Raw genomic sequence first — 15,231 nt, 5'->3', positions numbered from 1 at the left:
CTTCACATGAAGGCGAGGATTTTACAAAATAGAGACTGCAGTGTGGTCTTCACTGACCGACAGCCACTCTCCTCTTCATGATTTCTCCCCAGCCCCTCACTGGACTTCTTACTATTTTTACAACAAACCAGAGACAGCCACATTTCAGGATTTTGACACACGTTTACCCTGAGCAATAGGTCATCTCAGCTGTCAACTTGACTGGATTAAGAAGCACCTGGGAGATTTGTATGGCCTTCCTCTTGAGAGTGTCTATGAGAGAGTTCCGATCAGAAATTAAACCATGAAGGCTCTGCCTCAAAGAAGAGATTAATGCCTTGATGGATTCACAATATGTTCCTTTTATTGGGAAATGATGAAGGCAGGAGGTGGGGCCTTGCTCTTGGAAGGTCTCTGGGTGTGTAGGGAAGGGGAGAATGTTCTTGGATGCATATCTTTTGCTGGCCTCCTCCTGTATTGCCCTCTGTGCTGGTTTTTTCTGTGTCAATTTGACACAAGCTTTGGTCATTTGGGAAGAGGGAACCTCAGCTGAGAAAATGTCTCTCCATCAGATTGCCTTGTAGACAAGCCCATAGAGCATTTTCTTGATTAACCATCGATGTGGGAGGGTCTGACTTACTGTGGGTGGTGCCACCCCTGGGCAGGTGATTCAGGTGGTGTAACAAAGCAGGCTAAGGAAGTCATGGGGGCAAGCCTGTAACCAGCTTTCCTCCATGGCCTCTGCTTCATCTCCTGACTCCAGTTTCCTGCTTTGAGTTCCTGCCCTGTCTTCATTCAGTAATGACATGTATGATGTAATTGTCAGTCCCTCCACAACCCCGGTTGCTTTTGGTCAAGGTGTTCATCAAAGCAGCAAAAGACTAAGAAAGACCACTTCCTCATTCCTGGCTGCTGAGATGGATTGTTTTTTGCCAACATGCTCCTCCCACAATGGACTAATCTGCATAAAACAATCAATCCTTTCTCCCTTAGGCTGTTATGTCAAGTGTTAGGTCACAGAGATGAAAAGTCCCCACACACCCTGCTACTGAACCTCTCTCTGGGTACACAGTTTGGTCCTTTATGTGTGCCTTTAGGTTTGCCATTTTCTCAGGAAAACTCCTTGAAAGCCCCCTCTTCTCACATCAAAAGGTTACCTCTCTTTCTCCTACTTTATTTCCCTTCTTAGCCATTCATCACTCTCGCTGTCTACATAAGTTATTTATTGGTTGCTTTTATTGTCTCTCACCTTCCATTAGCATGTAAATTACACAGGTATGGGGATTTGTGTCCATGTTGTTATCTCTTCTGGATCCCAGAGTGGAGCTAGATGTTGGATAAATAGATAAATGGGTGAACAGCACCGTCAACCATGAAGCCATTATACATAATCTTCAGGTGATTTTAACATATGGCTTATTTCCAAGAGAAGAAGCATATCCTTGTATCTCCAGAAATCAACAAATTAAAAATTTAAATTCCATATCATCTTGCATCTACAAAGTTGATAATTTTTTTAAAAAAATATAGAAAGTGATAACCCTATATTAGTGAGGGGGCACTGAGGTGAACATCTCTGTCCCTGTTTCAAAGAGAGCCCCCACATTCTTTCTGCATAGAAGTGCAGATGGCTTAACATTGTATGTGCACCACAGTCTAGCAATATCCCTTAATAAATCACTCCAGGAAGTAAACAGACATGGGCAAAACCAAAATGGATATTCACTGAGGCATCCCTGATGCTTCCTGAATTCCAATAAAAGTCAGCTAAGCAACAAATGTCTCAGTGGAATAAAAAGAACCCCTGAGCCGCCCTGAAAATCTGCCTTAGATTGGTCATGGAAATGTGGCAGAAGCTTCTTGTAAAAGGTCCTGGTAGTCAGAGTTAACCTCAGTTCTCCATCCCTTGGTCCCACCCTTCAGCTTTCGGGTCGCCCACATAGCTTGCTTGCTAGTGGGGATTTGTGCTTTCTGGACCCTCCTCTAACAAACCTGAAGATTCTCTGTTCACTCTTTGCTGTGTGACTGTCCTGGTCAGCATTCTATTGCTGTGAAGAGACACCCTGACCACAGCAACTCTTATAAAGGAAAGTGTTTAACTGGGGCTGGTTTACACTTTCAGAGGTTTAGTCCAGTATGTGAAGGCAGAGAGCATGGCTTGTAGACAGATTTGATGCTGAAGAGGTAAGCTGAGTTTTATGGTGAGTCTGCAAATAGAAGAAAGAGGAGGAGCTACCCTGTCTGGTTTGGGCTCTTGGAATCTCAAAACCCACCCTCAGTGACAGGAGGCCATACCTACCCCAACAAGGACACACACTACTCTTTCTAAGCAGTACCACTCAGGATGACTTTAGCATTCAAATATACAATCAAATAGATGAGCCTATTGGGGTCATTCTTATTCAGACCCCCCACAGTGACTTTTCCTGGGGGCCATGCGAACAAAGTGTCAGCTCACTGCCGACAGGATTCCAATGACAAACCAAAGTAAAAGCTTCATCCAAGTTCAGTTTAGTGAAGAAATGGACTTCTTGGGTTTCCTCCAAGAAGCATGATCAAGGGGTCACACAGAAGAAAGTGACTTTGGGGTTCATTAAAGGAGCACAGATGTGGGGTTACTTACAAGAGCATGAATGAGCTTCTAACCTTTATACCACTGAAAAGCACCTCTACACCAGAGACAATTTCCCTCACAGCCACATAGGTGGAGAAAGACTTCCTTGACTCTGGCACCCCAGAAACTATACGCAGCTGGGGAAGAAGTACATATAGCTTAAACCCAGAAGGGGGTAACTGTGATCTCAGGCAGGTGTCTAATAACCCTCCCCATGCTTCCTTCTTCTAGGAGCCGATGTCAACATGTTGAGGGCCTCCGTGGGCAATCACAGCTACTCCAGAGACGGTAATGGCTGCTCTGCATAGAGGACGCTGCTCACAACACCCTTGAGGGATAAGGACACAGCCAGATGAACCTTGCTTCCAGGAGAAGAATGAGACCCAGGGCACAGAGGAGCCCAGCAGAGTCACCCAGATGGGCTCACAGCTTGGTCACCACGGCAGCTGACCTGACACCAGCTGGGGGATGGCAAATGACTGTCACTTTGAAAGCATTGCATCTAACGGTTCCTTACGACGCATCATTATACCAGCACTGCCGCATGTTTTAAACAGCAATGGTGCAGATTTTAAAATGTTATCAGCACAAGAAAGCACCACATGTCTGATTGGCAGTCAGGGTTCATCTCCATCCAGGTGGTGGTGAAGGACCCCAACTCATTTTAGTCACAGTTATGTCATTTTGCAAAGAAGCTCAGTTCAGAGAAGGGCCCCCGAATGCTGAGCAAAGCAGGATACCTGAGGTCAGAACGAGGACAGCCTTATTAGGCTGCAGTACAGAGGATTTATGGTCAGACATCTGGTGAGATACCCAGGACAGCCTTATCAGGCTGCAGGACAGGGAATTTATGGTCAGACATCTGGTGAGATACCCAGGACAGCCTTATCAGGCTGCAGGACAGGGAATTTATGGTCAAGACATCTGGCCTAGGGGGAAACAAAGACTTCAAAGGACTGACCATATATGCTTGAGATAGGGACAGGTCAGTTATCTGGTTTCTTTAATCCTGGCCAAGGACCACGAGGCCTGCCCTCAAATTCACCCCTCGCCTCATTCAAACTGACCAATGGGACTCCTGTAACCGCGCTTTGGCTTCTGTAACATTGCTTCTGCCTATATAAAGATACCCCAAGACGTAGCTCGGGGTGCTCAGTTCTCCATGTGACTGCAGCACCCACAGGCCTGTGAACATTAAAGTTTGCCTCTTGTTCTTGCATCCAGTGGCTCTCGGACCTGGTTCTTGGGCACGGGTCTCCACGCATGTGAGACACCCTCCGGGTGCTCTTTCATTTGGTGTCAGAAGTGGGATTGTGGAAGATCTCTGCCCAACCCATCCGACAACCCACTGGGAGGTAAGCTGGCTAGCCACTATTTGTCCTTGTCTGTTTGCTGTCTTGATGTATTAATTTGATGTAATGCGCAAGCGTCTGTATTCCGTAGACCTGGATCCATGGTCATCTGTATTCTGGGCGGCTTTGAGGAGGAGCTGACGGGCTCTGAACTTCTCACCCGCTACCCTGGGGGACGCCCCAGGGATCTGGAGAGCCCGAGGGGCTCAGCACGAATCCTAGAAATTCGTGCGTCTGTAGGGTGAAGTTTTCACTTCCCCATCTGAATTTGTACTTTCGGTTTGCTGCAGCCATCTGAATTTGTACTTTCGGTTTGTCACCGAAGTTGCGCTTTGCGTCGCCGGCTGTCTGTTCTGTCTTTGTCATGTCTTTGTTTTTGTATTTTGTTTCGTTTCTGTTTGTACTCGAGTCTAAACCTGGTACCATGGGACAGTAAACAGTAAGTATCCACCGCTGACCTTTGCTCTAACTTTAGAGAGAAGTTGCAGACCAAGCCGTGGAAATCCGAGAGACGGCAAGCAGTCTGCTTCCTGGAATGGCCACCAGGAGAGTTTATCCAGGGAACTCCCCTACTCTGGGTAAAACCATTTTTATTACAGAGCATGGTGCAGATGATAGCGGCAGTCTGCCCCTCCCCTGTCTCTTTTCCCATGCAGGAGCGGGGAAAACAAAACAAAACAAAACAAAACAGAAAACTCTGCCTTCCTGATACCCAGCCCGACCTCCCGCTTGCTGTTGTTGCTGTTGCGATTGCCAAGCCTCACCCCTAATGTGTGCGGCGCTGCGCTTGGCTAGTTCTGGTTAGTTCTCGGTGGAGAAGGGCGCCGTGCTGATGAGAGCAATGGGGCGCCTTGGGGGCGGCCGCCGCTGGTGGGCCGCAGATGAGGAAGAGCGCAGGCAGCCACGGGACCCTGCCAAATGGGCCAGGGCCGTGACAGACAGGCCAAGGAGGGGAGAAAAACAGCAGTGCGGCCAGAACACATAGGCCCGGATACAAACTCGTCGGGGAGCTGCGGGCCGCGCTGCCCAGACGTGGGGAGGGAGCAGCGTCGGCTCCTGCCGGAAACACAGGGGGCGGGGCCGCGTGTGTGCTGGCTCCCAAGTCCTACGGAGCGGAGGCGGCTGCGAGCAGCGGTCCGCAGGGACTGCCTGCGCTCGCCGATAGGATTTGCTAAAGGATACAAAAGAGCCATAGAGAGAGAGAGAGAGAGTTACAAACGGGACCAGGCGAATTGCCAGGTGGCACCAAAAGGAACGCTAGCTAGGTGTGCGCCCCAAAAGGAGGGCGGAGGGCGGAGAGACGTGGGCGCGCAGCCCACAAGGAGCCTATGTCCCGCCCGCAGCTTAAAGTTAGGGACTATAATAGATTCAAAGGTTCCTACAGACCCAATAGAGACATAACTAAGTCTTGGGATGATTTGTTGACTAATTTTCTGAGATTTCAATATATTAGGATCCAAAATGGCTGTGCCAGTTTACATTTCCACCAATGGTAAAGGAGTTTCTCTTTTACATAGGTTATGAGCAGTATTTGATCTTGATCATGTTATAGGGATAAGATAGAGTCTCAAGAGTTATTTTGATTCACATTTCTCCAATGATTAAAGATGTTATATTTGAGAATCTTTTAAATATCTTTCAGTCATTTTAAGTTCATCTGTTGAGAGTTTACAGATTAGGTCTGTAACATATTTTTTTTACTGGATTATTTGTTCTTATGAGGACTAAGTTCCTAATTTTCTTATAAAAATATCTTCCCATTCTACGGGCTGATGTTATGTTCTGTTGATTATATCCTTTGCTATACAGAAAGCTTCTCAGTCCTGGAGATCTCATTTATTGATTGATTGTTTCTCTCAATGTCTATGCCACTGAGGCTATGTTTAAAAATGTATTTAAAACCCTTTTTCTTCTATGCGGTTCAATATTGTTGGTTTTATGTTAAGGTCTTTGATTTGTTTGGATTTTAGTTTTGTGCATAGAGAAATATGGATCCACTTTCATTCTTTTACATGATGGTGTCCAATTAATTCTTAAAGGGAAAAACTGACAGTCAAAATGCTGGGCTCATGGCAATTCTCAGGGGGGCTACAAGGCAGGCACCCCACTAATTCGGCCAAGGAAAGAGAGGTTCTCCAGGGGCCAGTTAGAATCTATGTTCCTTAAATGTTTAATGACGATTTACAGGCATCTTACCCAACCTCTAAAAGTCAACAGGCAGCGATAGCCATGGCCTTCATAGGGCAGTCAACATCAGATATAAGGAAGAAGTTACAGCAGATAGATAGGTTGCAAGATTATACCTTGCAGAATTTGGGGAGACAGAAAATGTTAAACGAGAGACAGAAAAAAATGAAGCAAAAGAGAGAAAAGCGGAAGGCAGAGAAAAGAGAAAACCGGAGGGATCATAGACAGGAAATTTGGACTCAGATAGATAGGGAGCCTGGGCAACAGAAGAGGACCAAAGACAAATAAAGATAAACAGAGGCACCCCTTGGACAAAGGCTAATGTGCTTATTGCAAGAAAAAGGACATTAGATACCTCTATAGATTTTTTTAAGGACACATAAATGACTCATTCCTCCCTGGTCATCCCTGAATATATGACCAAAGGCTTTTGCTGACCAAACGAGGGACTTTCACTTTTCCTGCTGTTTTCAGTTCTGCAGAAGATGCAGGCTGCTTGCCTGCCTCTGCCTTCACCACACCCTCCTCACCAGGATGACCACCGCCCCATGCCATCACCACCGGAGAAATCCTTGCCTCCTAGCAACTGTCCTGGTGCCACACTTGTCTTAAAACCTGCAGGAGCCCTGGCTGCTCACCCTGCAGTCTGCTCCCATCACCCATGTCAGACTGCAATAGAGCACTCACAATGCTACCACAGGTGCCCTCCTGCACCAGGCTGCTGCTCCTGTGCCCTGCTCACGTCGATGGACTATGGATCATACCAGCATCTGCAGAAAGGACAGGCGGCTGGCAGAATGGCAGGCTGAGCAGCGCCAGGCAGAGCCGGAAATAATGGCGAAGCTTGCCTGGGGCACAAGGCTGGGAGTCGGAGCCAAGCAGGTATACAAGACTGAAGGTAAGCGAAAGGTGGGGACAGGAATGATGAACAGGAAGCGAATGATTTGGATAAATAGCTTCCCTTCAGGGATATTGGCCCACCCAGAAGGCTGAACTTGTGACATTGACACAAATTCTATGGATGGCAGAGGAAACATCTACATTGACAACAGGTATGCTTTTGCCACCACCCATATACACGGAGCAATATACAGACAAAGAGGACTGCTGAGACTTGCGGAAATCTTGTGCCTCCTCACGGCCACACATTTGCCAAAGAAGATAGCCAACATACATTGGTCAGGACTGAGACAGCCAATGTAATGGCTAAGAAGATCATAAAAAAATCTTTCCGAGGTTTGGGATGCCCAAGGTAATCATGTCCGATAATAGACCTGCCTTTGTTGCCCAGGTAAGTTAGGGCATGACCAAAGACACTGGGGATCAATTATGCTTACCAACCCCAAAGCTCAGGTCAGATAGATAGGATATAAACTGACAAAATTGGCCCTAGAGACCAGCAAAATGACTGGACAGAGCTCCCTCTGTCCTGTTCTGGGTTTAAAACACTACAGCAATCGCTGCCACTAGTTCTGTTACCTGGCTAGTTAGCTGCTACTCATGCACCTGCTGACTAAGGCTGACCCTGGTGATGGATATCCTGAGCTCAGGGCCTGCACAGGACAGGCACATCTGCTGTAAGATGGGTTTGCATCGCCTTTAAGGCTCTTCTTTTCTGAAGTCAGAAGCCCACAGGGCTCTGCTCATTTTTTTAAGAGTTAATGTCTTTTAAACACGGTAACAGATAACAGAAGCGAAGAGTAATTCTGTTCTGTTCCTCCCCTATGTGTCTGGGACCTATTGACAGAAATTATTTTATACGGTCTGAGATTTTTCCAGATTAGACCATATTGGCAGAGAAAAGCAAGCACACCTGAATCTTTCTCACCTCTTGACTGGTTTTGCTTTTCTACAGGAAAATTTTGCTTTAGATTATGAAATGGCCTAATTTTCAAAAGATAAACAAATATGGTTTTATTTACGATCACCATTCCAGTCCCTCTGAGTGCTGAGGCTGGAGAACCACTGTCTGGGGTCTCAAGATGCTGCTGATCCTTTTCTTCTATTTCTGTTTTAGTTCTGAACATAAATCCTAATATACCATCTCCCTTTTACGCCCCCGTTGATTTTATCTCTGAATGTTGTCCCTAGGTCCAAGCTGGCCTAATGTTTTTACGACATGTTGAGCTTTTAGGACTTACTGGGTTAATTATATTTATTTTTCTGTACCTCTTGCGAACTAAACCTAATTCTTGATTTCTGCTTCCACATTGACTGTCCTCTGGCTTTGGGGCTCATTGTTTTGTCTTAAACATTTGTCATTCTGTATTGCATTTTCTTTCATTGCTTGTTGAAGTTCTCACAATAGGCACAACCCTTGTACATTTGGATGAAGATGAAGCTGATGCTATAGAACATAATGGAAGCCGGTGAATGTCATATGGTGCCAGCTGGGCTGAAGCTAACCTCTCAGGCGCATTCTCTGGAATTGAGGATCAACACTCCCAGTGTCTACAGCAAAGGAGATTTGTCTTCATAATACTGAACTTGCCTTTTAAGGGAAACATTGTTTTACAATGATAAGGCATCCATATGTTTCTTAGGACTGAGATAAGCTCTTTGTAGTCAATAGACTATTGCCACAGTGATGGGTGCTAATCCCAGGTCTGCAATGGTTCACAATGTCTACCATGTAGTTACTTTCAAGCTTCATTCATCAGATAATTTTGCTAAGAGCTATTCTGAAATAGTGCTAGTTTTCATGTGGTTATTGTCTGAGCAAGCCTTTTGATTTTGTTTTCAATATATAGCTGGGCCCCTACTTATTTTGCTTCTTATCATTACAGTCGGCCCCTGCATTTTAAATCACCTGATGCAACCTATGAAAGACAGGCTTTTAGTTATCCAGACTCTGGTCCTGACCCACCAATATCAGCAACTGAGGCAATAGGAGACAGAAATATCATGATCAGTTTGAGTTAAAGAATTAACTCAAGTTATAAGAGAAAAATGGGGGAATGAAGGACCCCAACTCATTTTAGTCACAGTTATGTCATTTTGCAAAGAAGCTCAGTTCAGAGAAGGGCCCCCGAATGCTGAGCAAAGCAGGATACCTGAGGTCAGAACGAGGACAGCCTTATTAGGCTGCAGTACAGAGGATTTATGGTCAGACATCTGGTGAGATACCCAGGACAGCCTTATCAGGCTGCAGGACAGGGAATTTATGGTCAGACATCTGGTGAGATACCCAGGACAGCCTTATCAGGCTGCAGGACAGGGAATTTATGGTCAAGACATCTGGCCTAGGGGGAAACAAAGACTTCAAAGGACTGACCATATATGCTTGAGATAGGGACAGGTCAGTTATCTGGTTTCTTTAATCCTGGCCAAGGACCACGAGGCCTGCCCTCAAATTCACCCCTCGCCTCATTCAAACTGACCAATGGGACTCCTGTAACCGCGCTTTGGCTTCTGTAACATTGCTTCTGCCTATATAAAGATACCCCAAGACGTAGCTCGGGGTGCTCAGTTCTCCATGTGACTGCAGCACCCACAGGCCTGTGAACATTAAAGTTTGCCTCTTGTTCTTGCATCCAGTGGCTCTCGGACCTGGTTCTTGGGCACGGGTCTCCACGCATGTGAGACACCCTCCGGGTGCTCTTTCAGTGGGAGCCAGTGTTCAGGAGGATCGTGTATGCTGACTGGATAAGATTGGATGGTACCTTTTTTAATTCTAATTTTCTTATGCACGTAGGTGTCTTGTCTGCTTTTATGTGTGTACGTCATGTGTATTTGTGCATTCTCTTGGTTCCAGATATTACATTAGATGTAAGGAAAAGCATTTCAATGAGAGTCTTTTTAACAATACAGTGGTGTGTGGTGTGGTGTGGTGTGGTGTGTGTGTGTGTGTGTGTGTGTGTGTGTGTGCACAAGGCCCTGGGCTAGTGTAAAGTGTGTTTACTAATCTCTGAGGCAACTTATCTACACCCCCACTAATTGCCCTTGGACAGCAGGCCACACGCACCACCTCTAATGTGGCATAGAGTTTTGAGGTCACCCTCCTGAGCGTCCCCTCCTGGTCATTGGTGCCTATGGCTTGAGATCTGTGGCCACTCGAGATTTGGTTTCTTTCTGCCATCAGTCAAGCTCAAGTTTAAAGTTCCTGAATCTCTAAGCCCATTGGTCAGCATCGACAATCAACTGAAACTCAAGCTTTGGAGCCAGCAAGATGGCTGAGTGGGGGATGGTACTTGCTGCCAAACCCAAGTCTGACCACCTGAGTGTGAACCTCAGGACCCACGTGCAGAAGAAGGGAACTGGCTCCCACAGTTGTTTCTCACATTACACGCACGTCATGACATAATTTTAAAATGCTAAAAGAAAATCCAGTTCTGATATTACTGATTTTTGTTGGTTTGTTTTTTTCTGAAGATTAAGTCATCCCTGCGTATTTAGCCCTGCACTGTTGTATTTTCAATGCAGGAAACACTGTGGCTTCTGATTGCATCGCTTGCTCTCTTGCAGTTCCTTGGCTTCTTGCTGAACTGGCAGCATGGGGCTCCTTAGGAGGCTGGGGGCGTTCTACAGAAACCAGCGCCTGCTGCCTCCAGCAGCTCAGAGATACCGCCAAGTAAATTACAAGTTCATTATAGAGTTTGGTAGCTCTGAATGCAGAACAATTGACCGTTCTTGCTGAGACCACACAGATGTGAAGCAGCCCATCAGAATCTGAACCTGTGCCTGTGGAGGAAGGTTACAAACATTCCCATCCTGCCACAGGCCCACCAGCCAGAGAACACAGTGTGGCCTCTGTGGATTCGCCAGCCCCACACAGCTTCTGGAGTAGTGCATTTCTCAAAAGCGAAAACAGAACTCTTCTCATGTTAATAACTTAGCAAGCCTCAGGCATTTTGTGAAGAGACATGTTCTCGCTTCGTTCTTGTTTCTTTAAATATATATATATATATATGTGTGTGTGTGTGTGTGTGTGTGTGTGTGTGTATGTATATATATATGTATATATATATATATACACACACACATCAGTGCTTTGCCTGTATGCATGTCTGTATAGCATATGTATTCCTAGTGTCTGAAGAGACCAGAAGCCCTAGGCCACAAGATTACCTGGAACTGGAGTTACAGATGGCTGTGGCAGCCATGTGGATCTGGGAATTCAGCCTGGGTTCCCTAACTAGAGCAGTCAGCCAGGGCTCTTAACCACTGAGCCATTGCTTCAACCCATCTCGCTGGTTTCTTGATGCAGGGACCATAATACCAGACAGCCCAGTATTACAAGAGGTCTTGTTTTTCAATTATTATTGTTACACACACATGTGCACATACAAAAGTTGCTGAGTCTGTTTAGTGTGTACATGTATGTTTATGTGTTTAGAGCTGACAGCTTAGGGTTGGAGGCTCATCCCTGGAGAGGACTGGTTAGCCGCCCCCTTTCTACACACATATAACTGATTTTTTCCCCTCTTGTTTTAGGTTTAGTGAATGTCACTTCATTCCCATCCAGGGCCCACGGACCATATTCTCTACAATACATTTCTATGATACACCACACCGAAGTGAGTATCTCTACGTCTGACTTAATTCACACGTCATCTATATTGTCTCCAGTGTCAGGATTTTCTTTTCATGTTAGGGTTGAATGATGTAAATTAGCCCAGCCATGATGGGAAGCATATGGAGGCTTCTTGAGAAATTAAAAATAGAGCGATCACAGAAGCTAAGATTCTCTCACATCTGAATATATATCCAAAGAAGTGAAATTACTGTGTAAACAAGATTCGTGTGTTCCCACATGCCCTGCAGTGTTATTTACAATAGCAATATGGAAGCAGCCTAATGGTCCATGGATGGATGGATGGATGAATAAAGACAGACCACATACACATGCACACACACACACACACACACTACACACACCCTCGTTGTTTATGTTATGAAACACAGCAACTATATTTTGAATTCTTAATGTCCTAACTATAAATAAAAAGGAATGTGTGATTTTCACAAATAGTATGTACTATAAATTCTATTTATAGAACTCAGATTCCACGGCCATAAACTGCCTTGCCTGTCTGCTCTGTGTTTATCTGCTCATCCTGCCATTAATCTCTGCATATGTGAGGATATGGAATATATAGACAGATCACCTTCTCCAACAGAGCTGGTGGTGATGTGGGAGGGAGCTGAGATTTGAAATTTTTTTCTTCCTATGTTTATAAATTTATCATGGGTTTATGTCATTTTATATAAAGGCAACAGAACTTAAGAAGCAGTGCCTTCTATCCAACTAACAAGGAAGACCAGAGCAGGGGCAGTGGGTTGGGCCAGGAGGTGCTTTTTATCAAAGCAGCCTGGAGCCCTGCTGAGAAGGGGGCAGCCTTGGACCACATAGAGGCCAGGAGCTGCTAAGGTGAAAGGAAGGAAGCAAGGGCAAGAAAGCAAAGGTCCCAGGAAGCCCCAGGAGGGAAAGGCTGCAGGGCAGGTGCCCAGGAACCTCTTGGGAGGGGGCAGGGTAAACAAGTGTCACACACTGGTCTGCCAGCGCCACCTAGTGGGCATATTGGGGACTGTCGCCTATGAGTCCCTTGGGGAAAGATTGAGTCAATTTTTCAAGAAAATGGACGGATCTGGAAAGTTTATACTATTAAATGCCATAATCCAAACTCAGAAAGACAAGAGAGTGTGCTTTTTCTTATACGAGGACCCTAACTCCCCTCCTTTCTACCATCACATGCATGTGTGCATGCATACTGTGTGCATGTGTGTGTGTATATTTGTGCCTGGTTGTGAGTAAACCCTAAATGTCTGGGAAGAGACCAAGTAAGAGTGAAAACTTGGTGCCAAAGAAGGACATGTGTCGCTCGAATGGAAACTTCCAGAGGTGGCGGGCAGCAGCATAAGTGGTGTGGGAGGTGTTTGGGAAGAAGACCCTACTGAAGCACACCTTGTTTAAAATTACCTAATGGCAACTAATGCCTTGACTAGCCATTTAAAATCCTAAAATGAAATTTGAAAATGTCATTCTGAACATGAAGAAGAGGTCGGGAGACATCAGAGCTGAAGGAAGGTGTGGACACTGCCTTCTGGCTTGACTGGGCCTTACACATCAGTGTTCCCAGCAACCAAAGTTACCTGCCCCAAACCGGGACTGTCAACATCGTCTCATCATGGAAAAGGAAGGAGCTCAGGAGGCTCCGCCCATTCCTAAAGATTCCTATGGGGGATGGACACTGGGGGAGTTGGTATAGCATCGTTCTCCTGTAAATAGCCCCTCCCCCAAGTTCCTCTTAGAAGTTCCTAATGAAACTTATTAGGTGCAAGGGGGGAGAGAAGAGGATTGAAGGTGGAAGGAGGAACAGAAGTGGGCAGGAGAGGGGGACAAGAGAGAGGAATGAGGTGTGAATATAAGAAGACACTATGAAAATTAATACGTGCTAATAAAAACAAGGAGACAAAGAACAAAGGAACATCACTTTGACTGTTTGACAAATGAAAGCCAGTTAGGAATTGGTATCATTGGCTCTGCAGTAAAACGCTATCTGGGTCAAAACGCTATGCTGGAAGATCATGTGGTTTGCTACTAGCTTCAAGTGAGGCTGGCATGCAAGGGATGCACCCAGGATGGGGTTGGGGAGCCAGGTGAAGAGGGATTATCAATTCTAACTCCTCCACCCTGTGATTAGATGATTTCTAGTTCATCACTATTCAAGCCTTCCCTTTTAAACATGCTGGAATATTCTGATATAATAAAAACGAGTTCGTTGGCCATCACACAACGTGACAAGAGTGTACATCTGTCCTTTCCTTCTCCAATCCTCAAAAGTAACAGAGAAGGTTGTCCTAGAAGGAATTGGAGTCCCTTCTTAGCAGAAAAGAAAGCCAGACCTGCACAGGGCTGAGGAACACCGAGACCTCCCAAAGCAACCAGTGAGCAGGGTTCACTCTCTTAGCCACAACCACTTCCATAGTTCCCCAGTTCTGAAGAAAATCCTGTTCTCTGTGAAATGGCAGCAACCCAAAGATCTCTGGAGTTCAGGGTTCGAGTCTGATATTTCTAGGCAGAGTCTCAGAGTTTTAAAAGACAACATGGAATCTGGGAGCAGCGGGACATCTCCCGAGGCTCAGGCTGTGAGTGTAAACGAAGGCTCCTTGATTAACGGCCTGGCTCACCTGTCAGCAGCTCAGTGATTCATTAAAGAAAACAAATACAGAATCCTGGTCGTTTCACTGACTATAAAGATATGCAAGCCAGGAGCATCAGATTCTTTGGTAATTGTTCTCGAATTTGTCTCTCAGAGCTGATCACCCAACAAAACAGAACAATCTGAGGGAAGACGTCTTTGATGGATTGGCTGCTCTGCCGGCTGTTTTGGTGGAATGGGTCATAAATATTCACATGCTGACAAACATGTCATGCTGCACCTGTGTCACAGAAACACCCAGACATTTACCACCATCCCTTTCTCTCCTGAACTTGCTCAGATGGGTCTCTTTTCCCCTCTCAGAGGACTAGTGTTCAGTTCCCAGCACCCACATCAGATGGCTCACAATATCCTATAACTCCAGCTCCAGGAGATCTGATGCCCTCTTCTGGACTCTATGGGCATTGCACTCACATGCAGGTACCCACACAGAAAACCTACACAAACACTTAAGTAAATATACGTTGCCCTTGAAAAGGCTTTAGTTTTGATAACAACCAGGCCCATCTCATTTATTTGGTGTGTAACCTGATATTCCGTTCCCTACCTTAGTTCCTAAAGATGATTTTTTCATGTTGTTTGCAAAAGCTGAATATTTCCACAGCTGGGAAGACAAACATCACCAAGTCCTCAGTTGTCCTTCATCCTTTGATGAAGAAATCAGACGGAGTCACCAGAATATCAATCAATGATGGAAGGTATGACAGACGAGACGGGGTGCTGGGTGGGAAGGCAGCTAGCATGAGAGGGAAATGGACTGGAGAGCATCTCCTAAGAGGTGAGTTAATCATGAATGGAGAGGTAGCACCTGCACCTGGAGGGCAAGCGAAGGGTGTTTCCCGCCAGAGGAAGGGACAGGACAGAGACCTGGAGATGCAGAGGTTTCTGTAGAAAAGGCTGCAGCAAGAATCCTCGTTCCGGAGATGGTGACTTAGAA

At 45.8% G+C, this 15,231-nt stretch overlaps 1 long non-coding RNA gene across 2 annotated transcripts; it reads left to right on the top strand.

The window, feature by feature from the left end:
• The first annotated feature begins 3,240 nt into the window (after window positions 1-3,240).
• LOC148123153 (uncharacterized) lies at window positions 3,241-9,664 on the top strand. 2 transcript variants are annotated; one of them, XR_015737300.1, is made up of 2 exons: window positions 3,241-3,948; window positions 6,607-9,664. It is a non-coding gene; the product is annotated as an uncharacterized LOC148123153 (long non-coding RNA). The 2 variants fall into 2 exon arrangements; XR_015737299.1 differs by lacking the exon at window positions 3,241-3,948 and adding an exon at window positions 3,955-4,384.
• Window positions 9,665-15,231: the final 5,567 nt, after the last annotated feature.

This window comes from Myodes glareolus, chromosome 2 (genome assembly GCF_982192425.1).
Source record: "Myodes glareolus chromosome 2, mMyoGla1.1, whole genome shotgun sequence".
Taxonomy (NCBI): Eukaryota; Metazoa; Chordata; class Mammalia; order Rodentia; family Cricetidae; genus Myodes; species Myodes glareolus.
Note: the sequence above shows the minus strand (reverse complement) of the source record. Positions and strands in the feature narration are given on the sequence as shown.